This window comes from Oncorhynchus nerka, linkage group LG12, assembly GCF_034236695.1.
Source record: "Oncorhynchus nerka isolate Pitt River linkage group LG12, Oner_Uvic_2.0, whole genome shotgun sequence".
Lineage (NCBI taxonomy): Eukaryota > Metazoa > Chordata > Actinopteri > Salmoniformes > Salmonidae > Oncorhynchus > Oncorhynchus nerka.
This window is the reverse complement of record NC_088407.1, coordinates 39908914-39914913: the sequence shown is the minus strand read 5'-3', so window position 1 is coordinate 39914913 and position 6000 is coordinate 39908914.

Below are 6000 nucleotides of genomic sequence, written 5' to 3'. Positions count from 1 at the left end.
TTTAAAAATCCACCTTTCAAGAAACTAGTCTATCACCATTGTGTCTAGCCCCAAACTAGTCTAGCCCCAAACTGTGCCCTGGACACCATATGTGAATTGATTGCTCCCCATCTATTTTCAGAGTTCATACTGTTAGGTGACCTAAACTGGGATATGCTTAACACCACAGCGGTCCTACAATCTAAACTTGATGCCCTCAATCTCACACAGATTATTAAGGAACCTACCAGGTGTAACCCTAAATCCATAACCATGGACACCCTCTTAGATATCATCCTGATCAATTTGTCCTCTAAATACACCTCTGCTGGAACCAATATACTCAGTCAGTTAGGAAAGCAAAGGCTAGCTTTTTCAACCAGAAATGTGCATCCTGTAGCACTAATTCCAAAAGGTGTTGGGACACTGTAAAGTCCATGGAGTAAGAGCACCTCCTCCCAGCTGCCCACTGCACTGAGGCTAGGAAACACTATCACCACCGATAAATCTACGATAATCAATTATTTCAATAAGCATTTTTCTACGGCTGGCCATGCTTTCCACCTGGCTACCCCTACCCTAGCCAACAGCTCAGCACCCCCTGCAGCAACTTGCCCAAGCCCTCCTCGCTTCTCATTCACCGAAATCCAGACAGCTGATGTTCAGAAAAAGCTGCAAAATCTGGATCCCTACAAATCAGCTGGGCTAGACAATCTGGAACTTCTCTTTCTAAAATTATCTGCCAAAATTGTTGCAACCCCTATAACTAGAATGTTCAACCATTATTTTGTATCATCTGAGATCCCCAAATATTGGAAAGCTGCCGCGGTCATCCCCCTCTTCAGAGGGAGAGACACTCTAGACCCAAACTGCTATCCTACTCTATCCTACCCTGCCTTTCTAAGGTCTTCGAAAGCCATGTTAGCAAACAGATCACTGACCAATTCGAATCCCACCGTACCTTCTCTGCTATGCAATCTGGTTTCAGAGCTGGTCATGGGTGCACCTCAGCCACGCTCAAGGTCCTAAACGATATCATAACCACCATCGATTAAAGACTGTGCAGCCGTCTGTGCATACTGTGCAGACCTGGCCAAGGCTTTCGACTCTGTCAATCACCGCATTCTTATTGGCAGACTCAACCGCCTTGGTTTCTCAAATGACTGCCTTGCCTGGTTCACCATCTGCTTCTCAGATAGAGTCCAATGTATCAAATCGGAGGGCCTGTTGTCCGGACCTCTGGCAGTCTCTTTGGGGGTGCCACAGGGTTCAATTGTCAAGCTGACTCTTTTTCTCTGTATATATCAATAATGTCGCTCCTCCTGCTGGTGATTCTCTAAGCCACCTCTACGCAGACGACACCATTCTGTATACATCTGGCCCTTCTTTGGACACAGTGTTAACAAACTTCCAAACGAGATTCAATGCCATACAACACTCCTTCCGTGGCCTCCAACTGCTTTTAAATGCTAGTAAAACTAAATGCATGCTCTTCAACCGATTGTTTCCCGCACCCGCCCACCCGACTAGCATCACTACTCTGGACGGTTCTGACTTAGAATATGTGGACAATTACAAATACTGGAAGGAAGCAGATTCTGGATTTAATTTTGGATTGGAGATGCTTAATGTTTGTCTGGAACATCTAACCAGACACCTAGGTATTTGAAGTTGTCAACATATTCTAAGTCAGAACCGTCAACCCACAACCCTGGTGTTGCAAGCACCCGGCTCTACCAAGGCCAGATATTGTGTTGATATTATGAAAACTATTTGGAATGCCGGTTATATTACGTGCGATCTTCTAGGACACGCAAAGTGACCTCAGTGTTTCCTCATGCAGGTGTAATATTAGGACATACTTACTTTCATAGAGGAAATTCATTCACCCACTGTAGAAGAAGAAGTTAAGTGAACAGACTCGAAAAACGCATTGTTGGTCAATTGAGTGCTGAGCTAAATTATAAACTGGCAAAAACGGCAACTGTTATAGTGGTTCCCAAATGTGTTTGTGCTATGACACATCATAAGCTCTGTTTGAGTAAACTAAACAAAAGTCTCTGATCACAAACCAGTCTTCAACTATTCCCTGGAGGAAAGAAATGATCTATGAGTCCCACCCAGTTCCCTATAGCTATAGAAGATGAGAGAAGTTGTCTGAAAAAACTCCTGTGTGGGTGGATCAGTCCTGCGGTCTCTCCACTAAACTCATGAAGGGATAGGTGGCTCAGTGTCTTGGTGGCTTACCCAATGTTTACATGCCTCTGTTTCACTTTTGACTGAAATATCCTTCACCTAGTGAAAAGACAAGAACTGTAATATCAGAATCTACAATCCAAAAGTAGATTGTTCTTTACATTGAAAATTGGTATAACAACTTGTATCATCATGTCAATGTGTGTGGGGCTGTATAAGTCGCACCTGACAACGCCCCTGGAAGTGATGATTATTGTCCCTATTACATTACCATGGGCATACTCTCATAACAATAATGGACACATACAGTGCCTTGCGAAAGTCTTCGGCCCCCTTTTGCCACATTTCAGGCTTCAAACATAAAGATATAAAACTGTATTTTTTTGTGAAGAATCAACAACAAGTGGGACACAATCATGAAGTGGAACAACATTTATTGGATATTTCAAACTTTTTTAACAAATCAAAAACTGAAAAATTGGGCGTGCAAAATTATTCAGCCCCTTTACTTTCAGTGCAGCAAACTCTCTCCAGAAGTTCAGTGAGGATCTCTGAATGATCCAATGTTGACCTAAATGACTAAATAACCAGAGTCTCCCTCCTGTCCAGCGCTGCCAGAGTCTCCCTCCTGTCCAGCGCTGCCAGAGTCTCCCTCCTGTCCAGCGCTGCCAGAGTCTCCCTCCTGTCCAGCGCTGCCAGAGTCTCCCTCCTGTCCAGCGCTGCCAGAGTCTCCCTCCTGTCCAGCGCTGCCAGAGTCTCCCCCCTCTCCAGCGCTGCCAGAGCCGCCCGTCTGTCAGGAGCTGCCAGAGCCGCCCGTCAGTCAGGAGCTGCCAGAGGCGCCCTTCACTCCGGCGCTGCCGGAATCACCCTTCACTCCGGCGCTGCTGGAATCGCCCTCCACTCCGGCGCTGCCGGAGTCACCCACCTGTCCGGCGCTGCCGGAATCTCCCGTCTATTCGGGGCCCGCTGTAAGGGTCCCCAGTCCGAGGTCGGCGGCGAGGGTCTCCGCTCCAAAGGCGGCACTTAAGTGGGCCAAGACTATGGTGGAGTAAACTAAACCAGAGAGCCGCCACCGCGGACAGATGCCCACCCAGACCCTCCCCTAAGGGGTTAGGTTTTGCGGCCGGAGTCTGCACCTTTGGGGGGGGGTGTACTGTCACGTCATGACCTTAGTTCCTTTTGTATGTTTCTATTTTAGGTTGGTCAGGGCGTGAGTTGGGGTGGGCATTCAATGTTTTTGTTCTATGTTTGGTGTATTTCTATGTGTTTTGCCTGGTATGGTTCCCAATCAGAGGCAGCTGTCAATTGTTGTCTCTGATTGGGAACCATACTTAGGTAGCCTGTTTTCCCACTCTTGTTTGTGGGTGGTTGTTTTCTGTTTAGTGTATGTCACCTTACAGAACTGTTTCGTTTCGTCCATTTCACTTCGTATTTTGTTTTGTGCGTTCAGTCAATAAATTATGACGGACACTTACCACGCTGCATATTGGTCCGATCCTTCTTACTCTTCCTCAGATGAAGAGGAGTTTCGTTACAGTGTAGACATTTTCAATGTTGTAAATGATGATTGTAGCTGGAAATGACTGCAACTATCTTTTCTGTGTTCCAATGGCACGTTGGGTTAGCTAATCCAAGTTAATAATTGAAAAAAAAAACTTTTGCAATTATGTTAGATCAGCTGAAAACTGTTGTTCTGATTAAAGAACCAATAAAACTAGCCTTTTTTTAATGCTAGTTGAGTATCTGGAGCATCAGAATTTGTGGGTTCGATAACAGGTTTAAAATGGCCAGAAACAAATAACTTTCTTCTGAAATTCGTCAGACTATTCTTGTTCTGAGAAATGAAGGCTATTCCATGCGAGAAATAGCCAAGGAACTGAAGATCTCGTACAACGCTGTGAACTACTCCCTTCATAGAACAGCACAAACTGGCCCTAACCAGAATAGAAAGAGGAGTGGGAGGCCCCGGTGCACAACTGAGCAAGAGGACAAGTACATTAGAAGTGTCTAGTTTGAGAAACAGATGCCTCACAAGTCCTCAACTGGCAGCTTCATTAAATAGTACCTGCAAAACACCAGTCTCAACGTCAACAGTGAAGAGGCGACTCCGGTATGCTGGCCTTATAGGCATAGTTCATCTGTCTAGTGTCTGTGTTTTTTTTGCCCATCTTAATCTTTTATTTTTCTTGGCCAGTCTGAGATGAGGCTTTTTCTTTGCAACTCTACCTAGAAGGCCAGCATCCCGGAGTCGCCTCTTCACTGTTGATGTTGAGACTGGTACTATTTAATGAAGCTGCCAGTTGAGGACTTGTGAGGCGCAATACGCAAGCACCTATGCTCCTCTGGCCTCTCCTTAAAAACGCAGGAAAAGCTAGAGTCAAACAGCTTGTTGGACAGCTTGTTGGACATAATTTTCTTTAGCATTTATTATACCAATAGACTATTCGAAGAGGGACGCAAGCTCTATTTTGCTGAATGTTAAATACAGCAGCCAATAGAACTCCTGGGTAGTTTGAAGAAGAGCGAACACACGATGGCGGTAGGCTATAGCAGTTATTTATTCAGACCCATAACCATTCAATCTTCATGAAGAGAAGTGAAAGCCTCCTGCATCAAATTATAGTCCTATATTATTCAAGGATTTCATTAGAATGATGAAGATAAGGACAACGAAACGTATTTGTTTTTCTGTTGTGCGTAATGTGCAGCAGCCTATGTCATATTTGTATTGGATAATGGCACAATCCTTTGAGCTTTTTGGGCTCATTCAATGTTGTTAATGTAGGGCTCATAAAATGTATTTAATATGTGGCTCATCAGGCTCAGGTAGCGTCAGGTTTGAATTGTCAGGCTGATCAGAACTCTAATAAAATCTAGACATATTTTTATGTTTTATAATGCTTTTCATAGACACTTCAGGGTTTGGCGGGAAATACCGGGTTACCCGGCAGAAAAGTGATTTATTCTCGGGATGGAACATTTGTAAAATACCGGGAAAATGTTCATCCCTAGTGTACCCAGAAAGCACAGCTGGTCTCTTATAGGCCAATCCAAGCCTTTTTGGTCAGTATTGTGGTGGAGGAGGGGGATTAGCCTACAGCAGATGTTAGGGCATCATTTAATCTCATCCCAGAGTCTTCCAGAAAAAAAACTATTTGGATGACCCTACACTTGTAATGTTTCGACCACCAACCCGCAAACCTTCGGCAATAATTGTGGTTAGTCAGTTTAAATTTGCTTTGGTGGCAGCTGCATCTCTCCCTTTTTGGTGGAGAACCCCCTATGTTTCACACAAAAGCATGAATTTGGCTGCTGGCCCAAACTGAGGGTGGTATGGGTGGTAGGGCCTGGGTGGATCATTCTGTTCTTTGACTTCGTACAGATTTCAGACAAATCAAAACAAGCCCCATGACCAGTCATACATTTTATGCTGGAGATGCAGCCAGGTATGTGCAACTCATGAGGAGAAGGCTGGGGACCCATTTTGGAAAAAGAGCTGACAATGTCAGGGGATCTCATTTGATAGGTAAAATCATTGCCACATATCCAACCTCATGTGAAGAGGGGCTGGTTGTAGTCAAGTGTTGTTGTAGTCAAGCCTTTGTTACTTTATAAGGTTTTCTAATTTAACAATACAATGATTCATTCATATGGGGTGAATGGGGTTAACATCCCAAGATGTAGCCTTCAGAGACAAAATGTAATTGTGCACAGTATTCACCAAACTTGAATACTGACAGGTGAACAAAAAACTGCTTCCTGCACAGTAAATATTCTGCAACGATCTGATTGATCACATAGCATACGTATCTATCTATCCATCCA